This window comes from Podarcis pityusensis (genome assembly GCF_964106645.2).
Source record: "Podarcis pityusensis genome assembly, chromosome: 6".
Classification (NCBI taxonomy): Eukaryota; Metazoa; Chordata; class Lepidosauria; order Squamata; family Lacertidae; genus Podarcis; species Podarcis pityusensis.
The window spans coordinates 45,110,839-45,135,996 of record NC_138030.1 but is presented as its reverse complement, the minus strand read 5'-3'; the positions used below and the strand labels follow the sequence as shown (position 1 = coordinate 45,135,996).

Here is a 25,158-nt window from a genome sequence, read left to right as displayed (position 1 = left end):
CCCCAAGCTCCTGTTTGCGCTAGCTTGGCCTCTCCTACATTGAATACATCCCCTTAAACATGCCCATCCATTTCACTGGATGCCAGGATTGTACTCCCATCCTTCCTGAACAGAGAAGAGGTGCGTACAATCTAAAAGGACATGGCACAAGAGAACAAAGCCATCGGAGGAAAAAGCAAGCTCTTAAAGACACAGTTTTGAGTCACTTGAAGATCAACAAAGAAAATGCTGGTGGGAAGGAGAATGGGACTTGCTTGAGCAAAACCTGATTACTTTTTTTTTTTTGCCTTGGACTCAAGGCATTACTCTGGTGCATTACTGAGTGCACACCACTGCTGTTGTTGTTGCTGCTGTTGCTGTTTAGTTGTTTAGACGTGTCCGACTCTTCGTGACCCCCATGGACCAGAGCATGCCAGGCACTCCTGTCTTCCACTGTCTCCCGTAGTCTGGTCAAACTCATGCTGGTAGCTTTGAGAACACTGTCCAACCATCTCGTCCTCTGTCGTCCCCTTCTCCTTGTGCCCTCCATCTTTCCCAACATCAGGGTCTTTTCCAGGGAGTCTTCTCTTCTCATGAGGTGGCCAAAGTATTGGAGACTCAGCTTCAGGATCTGTCCTTCCAGTGAGCACTCAGGGCTGATTTCCTTCAGAATGGAGAGGTTTGATCTTCTTGCAGTCCATGGGACTCTCAAGAGTCTCCTCCAGCACCATAATTCAAAAGCATCAATTCTTCAGCGATCAGCCTTCTTTACGGTCCTGCTCTCACTTCCATACATCACTACTGGAAAAACCATAGCTTCAACTATACGGACCTTTGTCAGCAAGGTGATGTCTCTGCTTTTTAAGATGCTGTCTAGGTTTGTCATTGCTTTTCTCCCAAGAAGCAGGTGTCTTTTAATTTTGTGACTGCTGTCACCATCTGCAGTGATCATGGAACCCAAGAAAGGAAAATCTCTCACTGCCTCCATTTCTTCCCCTTCTATTTGCCAGTAGGTGATGGGACCAGTGGCCATGATCTTAGTTTTTTTTATACTGAGCTTCAGACCATATTAAAAGGTTCTTTAATTCCTCCTCACTTTCTGCCATCAAGGTTGTGTCATCTGCATATCTGAGGTTGTTGATATTTCTTCCGGCAATCTTAATTCTGGCTTGGGATTCATCCAGTCCAGCCTTTCGCATGATGAATTCTGCATATAAGTTAAATAAGCAGGGAGACAATATACAGCCTTGTCGTACCCCTTTCCCAATTTTGAACCAATCAGTTGTTCCATATCCAGTACTAACTGTAGCTTCTTGTCCCACATAGAGATTTCTCAGGAGACAGATGAGGTGATCAGGCACTCCCATTTCTTTAAGAAATTGCCATAGTTTGCTGTGGTCGACACAGTCAAATGCTTTTGCATAGTCAATGAAACAGAAGTAGATGTTTTTCTGGAACTCTGTAGCTTTCTCCATAATCCAGCGCATGTTTGCAATTTGGTCTCTGGTTCCTCTGCCGCTTCAAAATCCAGCTTGCACTTCTGGGAGTTCTCGGTCCACATACTGCTTAAGCCTGCCTTGTAGAATTTTAAGCATAACCTTCATAGCATGTGAAATGAGTGCAATTGTGCGGTAGTTGGAGCATTCTTTGGCACTGCCCTTCTTTGGGATTGGGATGTAGACTGATCTTCTCCAATCCTCTGGCCACTGCTGAGTTTTCCAAACTTGCTGGCATATTGAGTGTAGCACCTTAACAGCATCATCTTTTAAAATTTTAAATAGTTCAGCTGGAATATCATCACTTCCACTGGCCTTGTTATTAGCATTGCTTTCTACGGGCACACCACTGCACTCTGTGCAATTACTGAGGTGGGCGCTGAGGCACTCTCCTCAGTGTCCTCTGGGAGCACCCAATAACAGTCTCTCCCTCCTTCTGCAGCCTTCTCCTTAGTCTATCCACTCCCTAAAAGAGCTGGAACTGACTCAGCCCTTCAGGGGCATGGCGAAAGCAGCAGTTCACAGAGGCAATGTTCTCACCACATCCACCCCACTCTTCCTCCACTGATCTGTTCTATGATCCCTTCCTGTAGGGTATTTCTTTTCCTGGAAAGGACTTTTGTTCTTCAGCAAACCTTAGGTGCCAGATGAAGATACCTTCCTGCTGTGTGAGGATGGCACCATGTCGACAACATAAGCAGTGACACTCACAGTTTCCACATAAAAAGTGGAGGGAATGAAGGGGACCTGCAACAAAATGTTGTAGTGTGAATGGCTTTTGTACAGGATTCCAGACACTTTATTCCCCACCCCCACCCCAACACACACACACACACTTTCAGTTTTCATCCCACTCCATCAGTCAGCATTTCTTGCCCACTGAGCCCTGCTTGATCAGTCTAAAAGACCCATCTAGTCTTTCTCATGTATCACACGCACCATGTTTTCTGCTTTTCTAGCCACTCTATTCTATTCTCTTCTCCCACCCAATTGTTAGGATTTACCCCTCTCATTAAAATGTCTCAGTTATAATGAGGCCCTTTTGGTATGGATTTTACCCAGGGCTTTTTTTCAGCCAGACCTCACTACAACTCAGTTCCAGCAGATCTCAGGTAGGTGCCACTGCCATTATAAGAGAACGAGGGAGGTGTTCATGGCAAGCTCTGCCACCTCTTTTTATAGAAACACACCACTGACTTCACTCCTTAGGTTTTTCCCCCCTAAAGATTTTCAGACATCTGTAAACCTTAGATTTACCCCAACTTTGCCAATATTTTTCTGTCCGTTGTAAGTGCGTGGTGAGCTTCTGACTACATAAACACGCAAAGACTCAAATTGGTTTTTAAATGTTAAAATTCTTATCACTTGATTAAAATGGTTATCCAAATATTTGTATAGACACTAGGCAAGGATTTTATCTAATTTGGTCAATTTTAGAATCACGCTCATCCCTATTGAGTAATGTAATTTTGTTCTCAAAGATACGCACTGATGAGTTCCTCAGTTCAAAAGCTTAGCATCTTTTGCTGAAAATACCCTTTTACTGAAGTTGTTTTGTCTTTGTATTCTGGGTTCCATTTTTCTCATTTTGAAAATAAATGAAGCCTGCATATAAGTTCCCAGAGGAACATACCCTTAATGTTTCAGAATCTAAGTGGAGAACACTGCTGAATATTTATATCACTTATTTTTCAGCATATTGTGCTTGCCCTCAGAAAGCTTAATTCCTGCTAGTTTATTCTGAATCGTATTCCCCTAATTCAGCCGTAACATGACATTTCTGTCTCAGACACAACAAGCTTCCTTCTGTTGTTCCTCTGGGTTCAGCAACAATATTATATATATATATACGTTAAAAAGCTAGTGCTAGGCCAGTAATTCATCAGTTCCTGGTGAACTGAAGCACAGTTTTAAACTCCCACTAAATTGGCGACACAAGGAAGGGAGTGCAGTGAGCACATTTCATTTTATAAGGATGAAAACAGATTGTACAAGGGCACTCTCAGACCTTTATAGCTTGTAATTGCTTAAACCTTTATAGCTTTTAATAGCAGCAGGAAAAAAGCTTCAGATGTGTATACATGAACTCAAACACCAGAAAAAAGACAGTTATTAAGGATCATAATCTGAATTTAAAGAAATTGATTTAATAAAAGCTGAATAAATATGTTTGACTGTCCAACCCATTTGACAGCCTACATTCTTCTTCTGCTTGATGTTATTAGATAGAATTATCTGCATCATTGCAAATGTATATCAGAAGTTGAACTGGTCAGTATGGTTGTCCGTGTACATTATTCCATGTTTTATTTAGCAGGAAAACATTTGTGTACCTAAAATCCCTCCCAGAATACAAGGCACTGCAAAATATTTGCCAGAACAGTTTTCTTGTTTCAGATTTGCAAAACTGAAAGCAGTCAAACATTTTAAAATGTATTTGCAATGCTCTCTTATTCCCCTCTCCATAACAGAAACTCTGGTTCCCACTTCACAAAGAAACAAAATATTCCACCCACAGTCATTCAAGGCAGATGCAGCATAGTCTCAAGGTGATGATTACACAGCAGCCTCCCATACAATTATCTGGACAAGTTTTTATTTTTTATATATATATTTCGACTGGATCAGACCAACACAGCTACCTACCAGAATACAATTATCTACTAGACACTATGCTCCAGCTGCACACAAGATGGCAGCAAATCCCCACAATCTTGGGAGGGAGGCATTGCTTGTACTGTGGTACTTTGGTTCTCATACGCCTTGGTACTCAAACAATTGAAACCCAAAACCCAAACACTGCAAACCTGGAAGTAAGTGTTCCAGTTTGCAAACCTTTTTCGGAAGCCGAATGTGCTCTGTTTTGAGTGTTACGCTTCCGCTTTGAGGGCCACACTTCTGTTTCGAGTGTTACACTGAGGTCCATCTGTTTTTGCTATTTATTTTGCGTTTTTGTTTTTGCAGCTCTTTTTTGTTTGGTTTTTGTGACTGTTCAGCTACAGATTGACTGATTGTGTGACTGCAGTACATTCTTTATTGCTTTCATGTTATGGATCAATGGTCTCGTTCGATAGTAAAATTCATGTTAAAGTGCTGTTTGGGGGTTTGTTTTTAAAAGCCTGGAACAGATTAATCCATTTTGCATTACTTTCTATAGGAAAGCGCCTCTTGGTTTTGGAATGGACTTCCAGAACAGATTAAGTTTGAGAACCAAGGTACCACTGAACATAAAGTAGCATTTTCAAGTTCTCTTTAAAGCAAAGTCACAGCCTCTCACTGTGATGGATACAAGACAGTCTGTAGTGAGTGAGTCAAGGTGCTTGCATGCAATTACTTTTGATGGTCATCCCAAATTGTGGGGGGAAAGGAGGAAGAAACAGACTTACCCAAGGACACCTTGCAAGTCTGTTGCTTGAAATAGAATCATATAACCGTAGAGTTGCAAGGGAGCACAAGGGTCATCTTGTCCAACCCCCTGCAATGCAGGAATCTTTTGCACCATGGGCACCACGTTAGAGACCCCAGGCTTACTACCTAGTTGTAAGATATTGTGGTGCTCTAGTACTATTCCTAGGGATAGCTAAGTCGGCAGAGGATAAACCCACAACTCTGAGGTTAAGAGTCTCATGTTCTCCTGACTGAGCTATCCCACTGAATCCATGAATGGGATTGTGGTACTGAAAATTTCCTTATCCCAAAAATCTCACTAGTAAGGTAATGGTTAGGTAAAGGTAAAGGGACCCCTGACCATTAGGTCCAGTCGTGACCGACTCTGGAGTTGCAGCGCTCATCTCGCTTTATTGGCCAAGGGAGCCAGCGTACAGCTTCCGGGTCATGTGGCCAGCATGACCAAGCCGCTTCTGGTGAACCAGAGCAGCGCACGGAAACGCCCTTTACCTTCCTGCTGGAGCGGTACCTATTTATCTACTTGCACTTGGATGTGCTTTTGAACTGCTAAGTTGGCAGGAGCAGGGACCGAGCAACGGGAGCTCACCCCGTCGCGGGGATTTGAACCGCCGGCCTTCTGATCGGCAAGTCCTAGGCTCTGTGATTTAACCCACAGCACCACCCACATCCCTCCCAAGGTAATGGTTATTCTGCCACAAAATCACCTAAGCCTGACACAGACCTCGAACTTGTTTGTACCTAGAACTCAGATCAGCCACCAGTTTTACAGAGCAGCAGCTTCAAGGATGGGATGGACGGCAGTGGGCCAAGGCACCCATCTGCAAAGCAGACTGCCCTAAAATCCCATTGTCAAATCCATCATTCTCGCTGCCCAATGCCTGTCTTTCAAGTTGCAAATGGGAAGCATTTCTGTGGCCAGATTTGGCTCTAAGATCTTTGTTGGCTGGCGTCAACCATGAAAACAAAAGGATAGTATGTCACGCTGGTGATCCATCAGCTGTTTCAGCGGAATTTGTAAGAATCTGGGATGGGGTCATAGCTTAATGGTGGAGCCCCAGCTTTGCATGAAGAAGGTTTCCAATTAAAAGCAGATCTCAGATAGCAGGACTGGGTGCAACCTCTGCATGAGACCATGGGTGCCATTCACTGCCAGAGTAGACAACACTGGTCTAGGTATACCAATTGTTTGACTCAATCAGCGGCCAATATTTAGTATTATTGATTAAATTTGTACACCAGCCTTCATCCAAAGATCACAGGGTGGTTTACAACATCAAAATACAAAATCAGAACACAAAATACATAATAAAAGAAGAACAGAAACAAAACAATACCCCCCCCCCACAAACACATTTAAAAGGCCCTAGAATGTTCAACCTCGGGTTATCCATTCACTCTCTACCAGTGCTTTACTATACTTTTACTCTGGAAGTATGCTACATGCGATTGAAAATAGCAGCAGACAATGGGGTGGGTATGACAGAGGATGGCTGCTGCGTACGGGGAGGGAGAGTGGGAGGGGTGAGGTGGCAGGGCGGTTGACACTGTGCAGTCCCACCCACAGGTGCTCCTGCTGATGCATTTGCACCGTGCTGACCTCTCCACTGCTTAATGTCCCACTCTCCCTCCCAATAAGCAGCAGAGACTCGGTTGCCGGGAGGTCAGGTGACGCCACCCCATGTAGTTATAGTTCCCAGAGTTCCCTGGGAAGAGGGGTTGGCTGCCCAAGCCACTCTGGGAACTCCAACTTTGTGGGGGGGATGGGTGTCTCCCAACAACTCTCAGCACCCTTAAACTACAGCTCCCAGGGTGCTTTGTGGGATGCCATGCCAAGTGGGATGATACTGTATTTGAAAAGTATCATGTAGATGGCACCGTAATTGACTCTGCCTGTTACTGGCTCTTGCACCCCCTACCCTTGTCCCCTCCTCCTCCTTTCTGCCTTCAACATGCACAACAGGCATTTAAGCAGAGACTGGATGGCAATCTCCCTGAAATGCCGTAGTTACATCCTGCATTGTAGCTCCTGTACAAAACAAAGGGTTAGAGTAGAATCAGGCATCCCCAAACTCGGCCCTCCAGCTTATTTGGGACTACAATTCCCATCATCCCTGACCACTGGTCCTGTTAGCTAGGGATGATGGGAGTTGTAGTCCCAAAACAGCTGGCGGGCCAAGTTTGGGGGTGCCTAGAGTAGATGATCCGCACAGTCCTTTCTGAATCTTAAATTCTGTTCTTCTCACCACTCGGGGAAGTGAAGTTATTCAGCAATATGTTCTTATCATATCCAAGTTAGAAGCCAAGGAAAAAGAAAACAGTGCTTTGTCTTGAGCCTGTTGAGTCATGCCTCCAGTGAGGGGTGCCATCTTCTTGTTTCATGTGTGTCAGACAAAACAACTTTAGTGGCACCCTTTTGAGTTTTCTGGTAAAGAGCCCAGAAGTATAAATGTGCTAAAGGTACAATAAGCCCGCATATAGAGGGATCTCTACCAGCTCAGAAAGAAAATATATTTTGTCCCTTTGTGTGTCTGTGCACATGATGGTAAGAAAGCCCATGGAAAAGCTTTCCTCCGAGCTCCTCAGATGTCGCTGTGGAAAGCCTGCATGGGAACAATAAACGGAACTGCAGTCATTTATATCTGCTGGAACCTATCCCATTACTTTGAAGGCAGCAGCATTGATTTTGTGGTGGCCAAAGGTCTTATCCATTGACTGAAATGGAGCTACCTTCACTAACTAATTGAGAATATAGCTCAACCAGTGGAAATCCATGAAATGTTGCGTCTGAGTTTACTTATTAAATAAACCCTTTCTCTGCATTATTTCACCGGGATGCTTCTAGATGGATGTTTATTGTGGAGCTGGTCTTCTTACACCTGCAGTGCCCATACTATGTGTGGGGAAGGACTGTAGCTCAGTGGTAGAGCATCTGCCTTGCATACAGAAAGCCCCCGGTTCAATCTCCAGCGTCCCCAGGTAGGGTTAGGAAAGACTCGTTGCCTGAAACCCTGGAGAGTCTCTGCCAGTCAGTGTAGACAATACTGAGCTAGATGGAGCAGTGGTCTGACTCTAAAAAGCAGGTACCTAATGCTGGCAACAAAATAACAGGTCATATTTCCCCCTTATTTTTGTGTGGGAAATCCACTGAGTTAAAGGGGGGGGGGGGACCAGTGCTGTGGCCAAGACCCACTTGAGGTATGTCAACAACCAGTTTACAATATTAAGCCCCCATTTGGCCTGGAAACCCTCTTTCTTTTCTTTTTTCTTTTCTTTTCTTTTCTTTTTACTTTCTTTCTTTCTCCCTCTCTTTCTCTCTTTCTCACTCCCTATATCTCTCTAATACACACAAACACACCATGTAAACACACAGTGCTTTTCTTCTAGAAAAAAGGTGCCAGTACTGCATACTCTTGAGTACCCCCAGAAAAAGCACTATAAACACACATCCAGTCTCACAAACGCATCTTACAAAAGTTCTCTGGCACACATTTGACCCCTGCATAGCAAGCTCAAATCCCAGATGTCCTTTATTGTCAAAAATGTGTTCATGCTTTTCCAGTCCTTACGCTGCCATTGTCCTCAATTGTTGGTTTTGCTTTAGTTTTATTCAGGAATATTTTGATATTTTTTTTTTAGATTTTTCGTTATATTTTATTGTGAGACTCTCTATTCTGATAGAGAGTTATTGCTTTTATTTTTGTTTGTTACTATGCTATGCATTTTTGTGTTTTTGTATTGTAAACCACCTTGTGATCCTTGGCTGAAGGGCAGTATAGAAAACAAACAAACAAATATTCTGTGAACCACCTAGAAAGCATGACATAGAAATGTAGCCAGTACACATAATAAATGTCCTGGTGGGAGAAGCATTTCTGAGGGACCTCAGCTACTGCTTCTCTGCTAGGCTCTCTCTAGCCACTAATTTGCTTTGGCTATTGGAGGGTGGAAGAATAGCATGAAGAAATAGGATCTCTGGTACACAGTAGGGGAGGTGATGACAGTGGGGCATGAATGTATTAGCAGAGTACTAAGACCATAGAGTAGCCTTCCCCAACCATGTGCTCTCCAGATGCTGTTGGACTCCAGCTCCAATCAGTCACAGCCTGCATGGCCAATAGTCAGGGGAGGTGGGAGTTGTAGTCCCGTAACATTTGGATGAGCACCAGGTTGCAGGCTGGTACTATCGAGCATCCAGTGGTAAGTGGGGAAAGATATATTTTGTTGTTGGATAAGCATTTAATCAATTCATGGGCTGTGGTGTTCCAGAAGTCAAATTCTATAATCAAACAACGACAAGTTTGTTTAATTCCGCCCCAGTGCTGTTGTACTAAATGAACAAAATGTATGTTCTTACGTATGTTCTTACAAGCTGCCACAAGATGACATTTGCTTTACACCCCAGTTGTACACAACCACAGAAAGCGCCCAATATGCAAAAGAACTGGGAAGGTACAATATTAAGATAAAGGAAAAGGGTGGAGACGTATGCTGACTTGCAATGACTTGCTCAAGACAGAGAACTGTGGAGACCGGTCTGTGGGATGACAAAACCTGAGAAGCTATAAGCTAACCTTGAATTATTAATGCTTTCCAAATGTCCTAAACAGATTGGTGTGGACAGTGGCAGAAGAGCACATATGGGTACATATGGTTCTTAAAAAAAATAAAATTTGACATCACTTTTAAAATGCACTTGTGAATTGTGGCTTGCTAGCCAAGGGATGAGGGACGCGGGTGGCGCTGTGGGTTAAACCACAGAGCCTAGGACTTGCCAATCAGAAGGTCAGCAGTTCAAATCCCTGTGACAGGGTGAGCTCCTGTTGCTCGGCCCCAGCTCCTGCCAACCTAGCAGTTTGAAAGCACCTCAAAGTGCAAGTAGATAAATAGGTACCACTCCGTTGGGAATGTAAACAGTGTTTCCGTGCGCTGCTCTGGTTCGCCAGAAGCGGCTTAGTCATGCTGGCCACATGACCCAGAAGCTGTACACCGGCTCCCTTGGCCAATAAAGCGAGATGAGTGCCGCAACCCCAGAGTCGGTCACGACTGGACCTAATGGTCAGGGGTCTCTTTACCTTTAGCCAAGGGATGATAATGAGACCTGGGTGGTAGCAAACAGTATGATGGGGCACTGCCATTCACCTGACCTCCAGTCAGTTGTGACATGGTGGCTAGGTCAGCATGGTGCAAACACAGTGGAAGAACCAATCCGTTGATCCTGCCAATGCATTTGCACTGCGGCAAACTCTCCATCGCAGCGATGCAACCATCCAGAGGTCAGGTGAGTGGCAGCACCCCAAGTTGACTGCAACTGTACCTGAGAGAAAACCCCTGCTGTCCATTGGTCGCTGCCTGTAGCTACTTTCTCTTTGGTTTCATAGCCCACTGCAAAACATTTATTGGGCACCACAACTCCAACTTTTTTCTGTGTTTTCTGTTAGCAGTTAATTTTTTTAAAGCCTCATTCTTGTAGCCCTTTTATGAAAGCCTTTTGTTCCTCCTGACACCCTTTGTCCTGTTCCAGCTTAGGTAGGATTAAAGACAGATGTCACATTTGTAGAGCAGATGGCATGTTTTGCTACTGCTCTCATTGAGACCAGTCCAAAGGTATCTTTTTTTCCTATTCCAAAGAGAGCTCTGAGGAAACCTGTTCAGCAACTTTATGAAGTGGTGCAATTTGAATGGGAAAGCACTAGCTGAGGTAGTGCCAATTGGCTAGCACAGATAGTATCACCAACACCATCTTACCCCCAACCTCTGGAGCAGTTTGGCAACTGGTTTAAAAATACTGGCAGGTGGGTGGGGCTAGATACAAAAGTGGGTGGTATAGTAAATGGGTTCTTACCTACACCTTCTGTGGCACAATGGGTCAGTGTCAGTGGCGTAGTGTGGGGGGTGCAGGGGGGGCCAGCCGCACCGGGCGCAACATCTGGGGGTTAGGGTTATGGGGCGCGAATCCACAGGTTAGGGGGCGCAAATCCACGGGTTGGGGGCGCAAATCCACAGGTTAGGGGGCGCAAATTACTTGCCTTGCCCCGGGTGCTGACAACCCACGCTACGCCACTGGTCAGTGTGTCTGGCTATTAACCAGAAGGCTGGTGGTTCAAACCCACCCAGGGACAGCTGTGGGCAGGATTCCTGCATTGAAGGGGGTTGGACTAATTTCTCAAGAACTTACTCCAAAAAGTCAAAATCAGACAATACTGGAGCAGGGTAACTTTTGAACAGCTTCACGCAAGCAACAGCAATTCACAGTTGGAGCAATGAGTACTAGGCCTCTACCCGGAGCCATGTTGAGGAGAGTGTCTGGTGTTGCTAAGCAACCATCAACTATTTCCCCTCTGGAATTGGCAAAGCATCTGGCTGAGGCTTAATGCATACAATGGCCAGGGGAGTCGTGAGGGAGGCACCCTCAGTAAGTTGGGCCTAGATTGAAATGAAAGTCTTGTATTCAGCACACTGAAATATCTAGAGCAGGAATGGAGCACCTCAAGGCTTCTGGCCCCTACAACTCTTCCCAGGCCACATAATCTCCTGAGCTGCATCCAGTGCTAAAAAAGCCCTGGCCAGCATCACCTCGCCAACACTTCTTGTGCCTTCCCCAAATGTTTTTGCCTGTCTGGAATGTATCCGTGAACCCTGATAGTGCTTCTTGTTTGCCTGAATACTGCACAGAATTAAATTTCTCATTCATTGCTCTGGCCACATTTTTCTCTGGCCATGTCCACTATTGCCTCTGGAGCCACTGGCATATCGCTCCTGGATAGTTGTCCAGAAGGACTGCGGTCCTTGCCCTGGAAAAGGTTCCCCATTGCTACTCTCTAGCCACAGGGGAGAGCGCCAGACACTTGCGGCAGAAGGACAAAGGGAGGCCAGCAACAGCAAAAACCTTCAGAGACTGAGAGCATATTATATGTATATGGTCCCAGGTTTAATCCCTGCTGTTATGTACTGAAGATCTCACCCTGGACCAGCAGGGGGATACTGTAGATAGTTATGCAAATAAGGGATCGAAAGTGACGTTCAGTGATTGGATAGTTTTAGAAAGTTGTTACAGTAACGTTGTACTGGAGCTCTATATAAGCAGGCTGACTGAACCCTTCAGTTCAGTTCTGTCCTGGCCTGTGAATAAACAAGAGCTGTTTGAAGAATCGCTATGTCGTCTGATATGTTCACCCACAACTTAACACCTGCCATCTCCAGTAATAAGGCCCTCTGCACCAGAGAGCCAATGCCAGGTATAACAAGCAATGCTGGGCTGTCTTATAAGAATTTAAGGTCTCAAATATATAAATTGAATGTACAAGGCAAACATGTAAATAAATACATAAACCACATGTCCAAAACAGTACAGGAATACAGTCCTGAAACCATTTTGACTCTCCCAAACTGACCAAATATTTCTCTGCAAGGAGGGAAGAACTGAAAAAACCTCCCCATTGTCTTTGTGCTCACAAATCCTGCCTTAAGGGCACATTTAAGGTGTGAATAGGGTGAGCCTGTGACCTGGATTCAGGAATTAAGTAGTTATACAGTCATACCTCTTGTTACGTTTGCTTCAGGTTAAATCTTTTCAGGTGGCGTCCCGCGGCGACCCAGAAATACTGGAAAGGGTTACTTCCGGGTTTCGCCGCTTGCACAGACGGTCAAAATGACGTCGCGCGCATGCGCAGAAGTGGCGAATCATGACCCGCGCACACGCAGATGCGCACACGCAGGTTGCGTTCTGCTCATGTTGCGAACGGGGCTCCGGAACGGATCCCGTTCGCAACCAGAGGTATCATTGTAATAACAAAAGAGTGGCCAAAACCCAGATAATAGAACCAGGTAACCTGCCAGACAGGAGATAAACGACACACTCAGGATCCTGTTTTAGACCACCCCCTGTGATGTATGAATGATGTATTGGGGGAGGTGGTCCTGGGCTACACCCTTTCTGTGATGTATGTATGATGTTTCTGGGGGTGGTCTGGAGTTTGAGGGTGGGCAATTCCAAAAGTCTATATAAGGGCGGCCACACCTTTGTTCTGGGTCCCTCCTCTCTCCTGCATGTGGGGGGAGCACCCTGTTGCAACAGCTTTAATAAAGATCCGGCTTACTAGCTGCCTTGCTTCTCAATATTCTCTGATTTGCCTCTGTTATTTTCTCCTACCGATAGAGAACCTAAAAGAGGACTCTATATGGGCTCTTGGGTACCCCATAAGGGGAAAAGAGCAGTTTTTCCCCTTGTATCAGTTGATAGACAAATAATTTGACCCGTTACAAGGTGGCTTTGTGTTTAAAACAGTACCTAGTCCTGTATAACAGCCCCAGTCCTCTTGCCATGAATCCCTGGCAGTTTTTTCTCTCCTTCCCTTCTGCCTCTTCCCTCTGCCCTCTCCTGTGCTGTTTGCCCTTGAATTCGCCTTCTCCTCCCCTCCTGCTGCAGATCCCGTGAGAACATATGGCCTGGTGTCAAACACTGCTGAGTCACTGCTGCGTATGACCGACATGTGAGTCATGAGAGGGAAGTCCCTTCCTCAACTGGGTACTTTTTCAAACCGGAGCTGAGTAAAAGGGAAAGTTGTCAAGGAATGTTGGCAACCGAGAAGGTTGCCTTGGAGCAAGGACAAGGTTCCTGCTATATCTCCCCGAGTTATTTCCCTTTACCACAGTGAACTCGTGCCACTGACGTCGTCCAAATCCTCGAAAAGAACAGCAGGCCTTGAACAGCTGCTGGAGAATTGTCACAGACGATGCTTAAGATTAGTGTGTGGAAAATGAGCAGCAGCAGCGACCGTTCCCAAATTCTTTGGATGCTATGCTTTTGGTGTGCCCCAGGATTACCACTGCTGCTAAAACTCGGGACTGCTTTGAGAGAGCAGTCCTAATGGGAGAGAGGAAGATGGGGGCTCAGCCTGACCTCACAGAATCAGGCTGTGGAAGAGGAACAGAGCCCAAAGGTCAAGCGGCAAGCCTCTACCGATGCAGGAAATATGTTGTTGCAGCACTCCTGATAGGTGTCCTCTAGAATGCACAGCCCTGCATTCTAGGAACCTCTCCCTTACTATGTGTCAAGGACTTTGTGTGAGCTCCTCACCACACACACACACACACACACACACACACACACACACACACGCACACACAGTGTTCCTCTGCTCCCTTGTGTGAACAGCAGTAGAGCCTGATCATGATTGTATACCTCAGGCTGCAATCCGATATACACTTACTTAGGAGTAAGCGCCACTGAAAAATGAAAACAAAGAGACTTTCTTCTGAGAAAAAAATTATTATTACTGTTGTTATTATTATATCACCTTCCACATATATGTCTCAAGGTGAATATAAAAAAAAAACTTAAAACAGCACAGAAAATAAGGAATGCTGTTTGTTACGCAGAACACAGGCAGCCACGCTAAAAGCCCTGCTCCAAGTTACTGTGGAGCCGGATTCTCGACACTTTGGAATTTTTTGGAGAAACTACACTGCAGGAGTCTGAGTCTAAAGCATCCTCCCTCTGAACTATATAGGCCCTTACAGGCTAGTGCCAACACCTTGAATTTCATGATGTATAGGTTTGCGCCTCTCACTTCAGATCATTGGCAAAGGGGCTCTTAACATATGGGCAGCAGCAATGGGCTCTGTGAAGGTCTCTGCTATAGTGTTGGCTGGTCCTCTTGAGATTGGTGGGGCAGAAGGCAGGGAGGCCTACAGTAACCAGAGCCAGAGCCAATGACAGACAGAGCCAAGTAATTCTAGTTTTGTCCCCATCCTCCTCCCTGCTGAATCCTACAAATACAAAATTAAGGAGAAGGAAGCTGACAGGCAGTGCGACCCTTTGGACTGGATGTAAGTACAAAGACAGGCAAGTGGGGGCTGGCTGCTGAGGGCAGACTGTGGTTGATGGGGAAGTGTCCCAATTGCAGAACAGTGGCACCTCGGGTTACATACGCTTCAGGTTACATACACTTCAGGTTACAGACTCCGCTAACCCCGAAATATTACCTCGGGTTAAGAACTTTGCTTCAGGATGAGAACAGAAATCGTGCTCCGGTGGCATGGCGGCAGGGGAGGCCCCATTAGCTAAAGTGGTGCTTCAGGTTAAGAACAGTTTCAGGTTAAGAACGGACCTCTGGAACGAATTAAGTACGTAACCAGAGGTACCACTGTACTGTAATGGACCAGCCACTACTGTGTCCCTTGGGCACCTCAGCTGCTAACTCCCACATGCATGCAAAAACATTTAATTTTCACAAAAACGGCTTGGTTTGTATGTTTTAACAACTTTTAGCTATTTTATTTTAGCTATTATTTGTTGTTACTAGGCTGGTAATCTTTCTCAATTTTCTTCCACGTAAAAACATATATTCATCGCTTTGGTAAACACAATAATGACTCAGGAATTAATTACACTTAACCATCTTTCTACTTTATTCTTATTCTTGTTTCATTTTATTGGATGGACAAAATCATCTATTTTGCATTGATCTGCTGTCCTTTTTCTTGTTAAGCTTTTTAAAAAAATGTCCATAGTTAAAACAAGAATAAAGTATGGTGGAATATTAGCTGCTGGTTAGGGATCTACACGGTTTCTTTTTGTGGCAAATCACACATTTCATAGAACAAGTCTGTCTTTATGACCACTGGCCAGCACCTCCCCCCACCCCCTTATTTGGCTGTAAAGCAAATGGTTAATTTAGAAATGCTGGTTTTGAAAAGAAAAGTCCTTCCAAGTGTCATTTCCAGATCATGCCATTGGTGGTGTATTTAAGGCATGCTCATTCTGCAGCCTCTAGGATGCAAGCAAATGGTGTTGCCAGCATGCCTAATTGCCTATGATCATGTTTACATTATCACATTAATAAATAAAATTGCCTTAAATCCTTAGTATTCTTTAAAACTCCTGCACTATTGAGAATGAGGAGCTACCTACAAGTTACATGCAAATACACACATCTCATCCCCATTTTTAAAAACATATTCAGAATAGAGGAAATTGTAGAGAAGCAGCATTTTGGAAGTGGTGCTTAAACTATTCCCTTGCAGCAGCTTTTTCAATCCAAATTATCCCCAAGCTGCTTTCTCTCCAACAGACTATTTCCAATTGTATTCTCATATGCATCCCAGTTTTCCCAGCAGTGAGAACTCCAGGGTGCAATGCGTCTCCAGCTTCCATTTCCTTTTGAATCAGGTCCCCGGAGATGTATGGCATTTTGTAATGTTTGCATTTAGCTACAAACACAGAAGTTAAACATAAATGGAAATGCACAGTTAATTCCAATGGTTGTTGAAAGCTCACAGCTTCTTCAAATCCCCCAAAGTCTGTTTTCATCCAAAGTCTAAAACTCAGCCTCTCTCTCTCTGACTTTGCAGTTACAAAGCTGCCAGTCTATTATTCTCTTTGTCACAAGACTCCTGGGTAACTCCTCCGCCCAGCTGGGACGAAGGAAGAAAAACATACCCCTCTTTTGCCATGCTGGCTATCAACTTTCAGCAGTGTCTCCAGTTTTTACCCTAGTGGGCTTACTGATGGTGAGCAGCAGGACCACCTCCACAACAGCAGCAGGTAATTTTCCACCAATTTCCCTATGGAGACACCCACTGCTACATAAAACCAAGCAGGGGAAAATGGATGAGCAGGGTGGGAGGTGGGGTAGCTAGAACAAAGCATCAACAACTGCCTGAGGATGCCAATCCTGCATATCCTCACAGCACCTATTCACAGGGCACCTCCCGAGAAGCCAATCTCTTGTGCCTGCCTCCTGATTTGCTTGCACAAAAGTTATAGGATGTCCACTCTTTGCTTGAGCATCTGTTCTGATTTGTTTGTGGGGAGGTTACACAACAACGAGCATTCATTCTGTGTTGTTTGATGGGAGGTTGGATGTCTTCCAGTCAGTGATAATGATAATTATCCCACACTTTTTAGTGCATTTCCCTGTTGCTTCCCTAACCACAAAGAGTCATTTTTTTAAAGTGGATTTGTTGCCCCAGAACACTTTGATCCACTTTAATTGCACAAACCTCAATTGCTAATAAGCGGCTGCATATCTCTCACAAAACAGTGACAGTCTGTAGGCAGCCACAATCATCCTTGCTTCCCTGTCTCTACATATACCGCACAATCCACACAAAGTGATGAGATGGCAACAAAATCCACACGCAACACTGATATTACAATTTCTCAGCAACACTGCTTTGCAGCATCCCTCACTTACAAGTTATAAGAGACCGTGGTTGGGGGGGCAGGCATAGTGGTGTCCTGAGAAATAAGTTCTGTTCATAGCTGTCAACTTACAGATTTGAAAATAAGGGACCAGCAGCCTTGAAAATAAGGGACCAGCAGCCAAAAGAAGGGACCTGCAGCCTCACCTATTCCAGGCGCTCCAGTCTTCCTGTCCTCCTGCAGTCTGGTCAAACTCATGCTGGTAGCTTTGAGAACACTGTCCAACCAACTTTGTAACCAGAGGTTCAACTGAATAGAATCTGAATCACATGCACCACAAGGCCTATGCAGCCTCAGCTTAAGATGGCTCCCCGGCCTGGCTTTGCACTACAAAGTTTGCAGCAGCACATGCAACAAAATGGCATCCAGCATTCAAACCCCCCCTCAGCTTGCATTAACTAGCCACACACAAGGTATGCAAACTCCACCCCCCAGTCGTTCTTAGACTTCTTATTGGGTGAGCAACACAGTTGGAGCCTCCCTGGCCGGCAGGGAGGGAGGGAGGGAGAGGAGCTGCTTCCTTTGAAATTTAAGGGACATCATTTAAGGGACATTTAAGGGACATCCATCAATAAGGGACAGCAGCGGGACATGGCACTCGAATAAGGGACTGTCCCTTCAAATAAGGGACACTTGACAGCTATGGTTCTGTTAACAAAACAACTTTGGGGGGAAGACCTCCAACAATAGTTGTGATCACTGATCAACCTCCCATGCATTTGCTACTGTTGTTCTGTGGCAGCGATACCCATTGCAATAAAGACTTTGATTGAAGAGCTTGCCAGATGGACTCCCTGCAACCTGAGCCCTGTTTAATGACTCTTCATATCTCTCATTGAGAATCCTTACCCTAGTTAATCAGTAACACCTTTTTCCTCTCTGTGGGCCCCTTTCCAATCTTTTTTGGGTGGCCCCTCTGAATCATCCTAATGAAACTTATCAGTGCACTAATACCGTAAGTCACACACACACACTGATTTCTTGTCGTGCTTGCTCACGTGTGTTTCTGAAAATGTTTCCTCTCCCTGTGTATGACGCTTGTGACTGGGAGACCGAGCGAGCAAGATGTGCTTGGCAAGACGGCTTTCTAGTTGAGACTGCTCCTTCCAACAACACAGTGATGATGGGCCACCAGGGTGTCAAGCTTTCAGCAGAGCATGGTGCCAGGCAAGGGAAGTTGCAGGGAAGCAGGACTGTGGCTAGGCAGACCAGGTACCAAAACCAAATACTGTACAGTAAAGCTCTTTTTACCAAGAGGTCGGAACAGTGCTTTCAGAATAATATGACCTAGGAGATTGTGCTGAAATCACATTATTTTGGTTACAGTGTTTCATGCTTTGCATATTTTGACAAGGAATGCATTGAAAGTGCCAGGAGTCAGGGTATAACCAAGGTTTATCAACAGAGGAATGCAGAGGAGAATTAGATGGGATACAAGTAGGGTAGCCAGATGGGGGAAAAAGAGAATGGGGATCATTTGCTTGCATGACAAGCGACAGCTGCTGAAATTCCCTTTTTTAAAAACATTTAAAAATTAAAAATTAATTAAAATTCCTTTTTCTTACACAACCGTTCAAAAGTGCAGGAGGCCTGTCCCCTTTTTCACTTGAACACTCTAGGTCAGGGCTCAGCAGAGACTCAGGCGGGAGTTCCAGATTGGCTCCACCAGTGTGTCCACTGTGCAGCCCTGACCTCACTTCCACCTAGCCTCTCCCCACTCCTCCTCCTGGTAAGTGATAGGGACACTCTTGCTAGGAAACTATTGCTACAGCCCCACCAACACCAAGCGAGCCATTTCTACAGAATAATGTGGCAAGGCAAAGAGGCGTGGGGTGGACTGGACAATAAGGCCTCATACCAAGCCAAGTTTTGTTTTTACATCAATTGTCTTCCAAGACTAATTGCTGGGGAGCAAGGAATGAGTGACTGTGCATGTCTGTTGTTTGTATGCGTTTGTGTGCATGTACATGTGTGGTATGGGCTTTATGTATGCATGGGAGTATGTGTGGGGGTTATGTGGGGGTTTGGCCATCAAGCTAGTGGCCATTGGAGCCCTTTAATCTTTCTTGGGAAGGGGTGGCATTTGACAGATGCCCATGACTATTCAAGACAAAGATCAGGCACCAGTACAAGCCTTTTATTTTAGTTCTATGAATTTCAGAGTGGAACATTCCTTCTTCAGGAGCTTCAAAAGCTCACAAGTTCTTTAAATTTAGAGACACCTTGTTCTTAAAACCTGAACTTAAGAACCACTTTTGAAAAAGTGGGGAGGTAAAATTTTATTTTCTCCATGTCTACAGAAGAATCTCTTCACAGAGCTAAATGAGTCTTGTACTAGAGAACTTCAGAGACTGATCTCCTCTTTGTCTTGATTCTTTGTGGTGCTTTTTTAAAATACCGTTTTACCCATGACTCTTCCCCAGAATTCCACATGTGCCCACAGGCCTAACACAGTTGGCAACCCCTGCTCTAAGCTAAATAGAGAACAACCAGTTTACAACCCAGAACAAAATATAAAACGCCAGAAACAGCTCACTTTAGGCAAGGAAAAGACAGAACCTTGTTGAATATTATTAAACAGATATTGAGCTACAAACATTTTGGCCAGGTAGTGGTCAGAGTGCTGGCCTAGGACCTGGGAAACCAGACTTCAAATCCCCATTCCACCATGAAGCTCATTGGGTGACTTTGACAGCCTCTCAGCCTAACCAAAATGGGGAGGGAGAAAACCATGTGTGCCACCTTGAATTCCTTGGAGGAATGGTGGGATGTAAATGCAACAAACAATAAATAAAATAAACTTCAATTTCCCCCACATTAAATGGTTGATCTAATAATCCAGAGTGCCTGACCAGAGTTCTTGTAACGGGCTAGAAGCAGAAAGCCCTATGTACCTTCTTAACACTTCCCATCTTCAAAATCTTGCCATGCTAGTATTAGAATATCTGTGATCAGTTGCATCCACATGCATGTCAAGACATGGAAGAAAAGGACGGCAACACCTGTTCAATCTGAGCTAAGCGGTGCGCTTCCCAGCAACACCTTTAGAAACATTGGTCTCCTCTTTCCCAGGGGAAATTCCTATCAGGGAGTGCACAGGTGTTCAGAAGCAGAGCATGGCTCCTGAGTAAACAAGCATCTGTGCCAGCAGCAGACCTCAGCAGGATCAGCACCTGGGACCAAGGATTTACCTAGCATGTTTGTGCATGAGGGACTGGGGAGAGAAGAGACAAACAGGAAGATTTTTGTAAGGTGTGGCTCAAGGTTTTTCTAAGAGACATTTCCTCTGCAATTTCTCCCATAAAGGAAAAGAAAGCCCAGCTCCCTTGCCTTATTTTTGTCCCACGCTGCGGTTAGAGCATTGTGTGCTAGTGTCATAGGAACTCAGTGGCCTTGTTGATACTCAGTCGAATATGAGAGAAAGATCACTAGCCTTGATGAACTTGTGGTAGTATTTCCTAAGGCACGAGTTGCCAGGCTTTTTAGGTCAAGGGGCACATAAGACACCCCCCTAATTTTTGACATTATTCTTTAGGGGGGAAACCTAGACTAATACATAGAAAAATATTATGTGTATTTGAGTAAGTTCCATGAGCACTGCCTGGTCAGTTCTCTTCCCCCTCCCCTTGTGCTTGTGCTCTCTCTCTCACTCTCATACACAAACACACAGAGAGAGGGGGGGGGGGGCAGGCAGACAGACATAGTTCACTTTCTCAAGGAATCTGAATGAATCTGACCTCTAAAACCACATAGAGCTCAAAGAGGGAACTGGAAACTACTATTTGTGGGGCAGAGAGTACTACTCTCCCCACCTCACGATTAAGGGAGCAAGGGGGGGGGGCTCAGAGGTTTTGTGGGTCTGAAGGGAAGCCATCAAGAGCACCATTGTGCACCTGGGTGCCATGTTAGTGACCCATGCTCCAGGGGTATGAAGACAGCTTTGTTTTGATGAAACCTGCAAGGCAGATCTGTAAACCAGCGAATTCAGTGAGGCAATTCCCCACCCAACATGATGTGGCTCTTGCAGAGAACCTGGTAACATCGATGAAAGCCTGGTTTCCTAAAGAGTTGGTATTTAATTTTGATTTCTGACTGCTTTCCATGCTCTTTCATTGTCTGCCTTGTTTAATGGTAACTGACATGGCCATATGGCCAGCTACATACCTGCAATCCAAACATCAACCCAGATTCAGTCATGCCCAAGTGGAAGTGATTTGTTATGGGCAAGAAGTAACGCTCAAGAAGTGTATGAGCTGCTCCTTATGTGTAACCATTTGTGGGGCCTGTCCTAAATTCTAATCATAGGCCTTCATGATGTGAAAGACAATGCATCTCCACATGACTCATCAAATTCTTGCACCAGAAAAATTCAAGATAATTAAGGTTGCTCCCTCTTTTCCTGATACTAGCTCTGTACCTTGAACAGCTTCATACAGGAAAACCTTCATATGCTGAATAGCTGTCCATCCTCCAGTTGTTAAAGGCACAACAGACCTGCCAGGAACAAAGGAGGCAACCCTCAATTCCCATAGCAGTAGACCAGAAACAGTAACATTCAAAATAGTCAAGGGGCATCAACTAACTCTGTTTTGTAATATGCCAAATTCATAGCACAGTGAATTTCCGAAACAAGGAGTGAAGCAACCACTTTGGTCAAGGCTTCCCATCTCTCATGGATGGTGGACCTACACCTTACAATTTGCCTAACAAAGGTGAAAGTAGCATTTGCTTATTTTGCAAAAGAGATGCAGGGCTTCACCCCTTGTGTTCTTTGACTTCCTAGCGACTCCATAGTGAAATGCTGTTTGTTGATATCTCCAAGGCCAATATCCTACTCTGGTGCCAACAGAAGCACTTGGCAAGAATCTGCATGCCTTCTGGTCTATGCCTTCTCCTTGCTACCATCTTCATCTCCTGAGCCCTCTGGCACAGCATCTGTTAGTCTGAATCATGGTTCATTTTACCTAACACAGGGGGGCTTGCCCCATATAACAAGGGGCTACAGTGTTCTTAGCAATGAACAGCAGCAACATTCATTATCTGCCATGCCTGTTAACATCTGCACAAGTATGTGTGCGTGCGTGCATGCATGCATTTTTTCCTGCATACCTACAGGGAAAAAGTAGGGAGAGACCACCTCCTAGTCTGCCCAACCCTACCCCAAATTTGACTCCCAAGCTTCTCTATGCAAAAGTGTGCATTTTATTAAGAAAATGTTAAAGCATACACATATACTTCCCCTTTTCTCCGGAACTTTATCTGTGTACTTTTGGTGCTCATGCGGTTCTTTTGCTGATTGTTCAGAGTTCAGGAGCCCTGTCCATAACCAAGATAAAATGTGAGGAATTTGGTCCATATTTTAAGCAAAGGCGGAATTGTGCATTGGAGCAAATATCAACAAGACCCACCTTCGGTTTCAGAAATATGTCTATTGGGGCTTCTAAGAGCATAGGAAGCTGCCTTATACTGAGCCAGGCCACTGGTCCATCTAGTTTGGGATTGTCTATATACACTGGAAGCTGCTCTAAAAGGTTTCATACAGGAGAATTTTCTGCTGCTGAACTGGGATCCTCTGACCCTGACAAGTGAGTAAAGATAATAACCAAGCAGAGAAAGAGAAAATTGCCACTGCCTCATTGTTTCACTTCTGTCTTCCCATTACTGCTCTGATTCCCTCTTCTCCTTCTAAGCCAGTGAGGAAAGGGTGTGTAGGCTTAGTGTTCCATGGATGAGACAGGTGAGCTGGCAGCAAGCTGGCTGGCTACAGAACCAGACTTTTGCAGAATGGGGAGCTGGCAGGAAGAGATGTGCAGGACCCCAGCCTTCTGTCTCCCTAAAAGCTGTCTCCAAATCCCATTGCTGAGCTTGTCGTCTCACTCAGCCTCATAATTGCACCTCAGAACTGAATTTATTTTATATTCTGCAACATCTGAAAGTATTCTTCCGATGGGTATGCCATAGAATACCATTAGCGTAAGTCTCAAGAAAAGTTTTTATAAGGTTGTTTTGATGGTATTTAACAGAGGCATCTCAACCAGATATATAATATGGCAAGCCGTCTATGCCGAGGATGCAAGATGCCCAATGTCTTCACATATTTTCATGAATCATCCTAAAATAAGGAAATTTTGGACAAATAGTACTAAAGAATTTGAAGTAATCAGAGGACATGTTTTACCAATGAACCCATTGATCCTTTTGTTTGCTATATTAAAGATGCAGTACCAGCAGATGATAGACAGGTGGTCCTTTACTTACTGAGGGCAGCACATGTAACTACTGCTTATTACAGGAATAAAACTTGGCATCCATCCATGGAGAAGTGGTTGACCAAAGTTTGGGATATATCCTGTATGGATAAACTAACTTAATCAGAGTACAAAAGAGTAGACAAAAGCATGACTATTTTGTTGAAAAATTGATTTTTCCAAATAACTGGTGTAACAAAGGATAAGAAAATGCACATTATTACACTGTGTTGGGAATACTTTGAGCTCTTCAACTATGAATTTAGTAAAGTGGGATATTAGGGGGGAGGTTTAGCTGACTGGCTTAACTGTATTTTAAATCATTGTTGGTACACTCTTTTAAAAATTAAACAATAAAATTTAAACAAGCCAACAAAAAAACCATGGCTTCACATCATAGTTTGTTACCAGAAGGCAAACTATGGTTAGTCTGCTGGACTGGGTTGAGACGTTCAAACCAAACTGCAGTTACACTTTGGCTAAACCAACCAAAGTATTGTGCACAAACCAGGGAATCAGAAAAAAACGCTTAGTGAAAAGGAATGAATATGGATAACTATGAGACTGAGTTATAGATGTATACATACAATGACACAGCAACTGCCTACTGACATCAGGAAGTCCCCGCCACTATATTCTTTTGGCACTTGCTTAAAACATTTTTGTTTAGGCAAGCCCGTTCAGACATGTAGAAGTTATATGTGTTTTTAGCTACTGTTGATTTTAGTCATCTTTTGAATGGAATACTTGTTTTTAACTGTTTTTAATCAAGAATCTTAGTTTCTTTTTTACATTTTTCCAAACCACTTAGAGAGGTTTTTTTACAATCAAGTAGAACAGCATGTAAAGTTTGTAGAATAAATAATAAATAATGCCAATCCACACTAATATCTTGAGTACAGAAGTATTTAATTGAATGGCAAGATACGACTGACATCACAAGAAACAAACTGTGGTCATTCTCACTCTCTAAACAAATACAAAGAAGAAAAGAAAATGTTATTAATTGTATCATTAGGGATATTCCTAGTCTAATATTATTACTTAGTCACTAATAACAACAATAAAGATCTGCATGGCCTCAATTAAGCAACTTGGGGAAGAAAATTTTAAAAGGAATTGGATAGGTAGACTAATCTTAAACTGCCATATTTTGGAAGAATATTGACCATTAAAATGATTTATTTATTTTTTACAAATGATTATTATCATTGCTGTAAGAAAGACCTGTCAAAGTACAGCAAGGGATGTTTTACACATTTCTTTGAAGGAGGGAAAACGAACACATCAGTTTTAATGTTAAAAGAGAGTTGACCTTGTTGTTCTATATACACTTTTATACAAAGTGCAAAACCACTATTGTAAGGTACAACTTTTAAGGCTATAAATTTATAATCAGACTTTCGGGTAGTGTACATGGTACATCCAAGTTGCCCTGTTTAAATCATTCCTCCATCAGATGCATAGCTCTAAAAATCCAATCCCTTCTTAGCAGATTTATTATGCAAGTATAGCAACATAGTATAATATAGTAACACAGGTGAAAAAACATAGATTTGTTTACAATCATTCTGCACAGCACGGGTTATTGTTCTGTGGAGAAATAACTGGTCACATGGAATTGACTTCTCTTAACCTCCAGCTGCTAAAATCACATTAAGAGACTTTAAAAATGCATAAAATACTTTCACAATATTATTTTTCCATGGAAACAATTTCTACTAATACCACTAGAATGAACAAATATAAAAGGAAACAATGCAGAAAAGAAGGTGCGCTCGTAAAATCACCTAAAGGAATTCTCACCTATTTTCATAGGTTG

The 25,158-nt window shown here is 44.0% G+C and overlaps 1 long non-coding RNA gene across 2 annotated transcripts in view; it reads right to left on the bottom strand.

Moving 5' to 3' along the window:
- Nucleotides 1–19,779, bottom strand: part of LOC308479473 — a 39,607-nt gene extending 19,828 nt beyond the window's left edge. Inside the window, exon 1 of one of the 2 annotated variants that reach the window (XR_013987692.1) lies at nt 19,686–19,779. This is a non-coding gene — a long non-coding RNA (uncharacterized lncRNA). Of the gene's footprint in view, nt 1–11,133; nt 11,177–19,685 lie in introns of those variants that run through there. The other variant, XR_013987693.1, reaches the window with a different exon arrangement.
- Between the last annotated feature and the right edge of the window lie 5,379 nt (nt 19,780–25,158).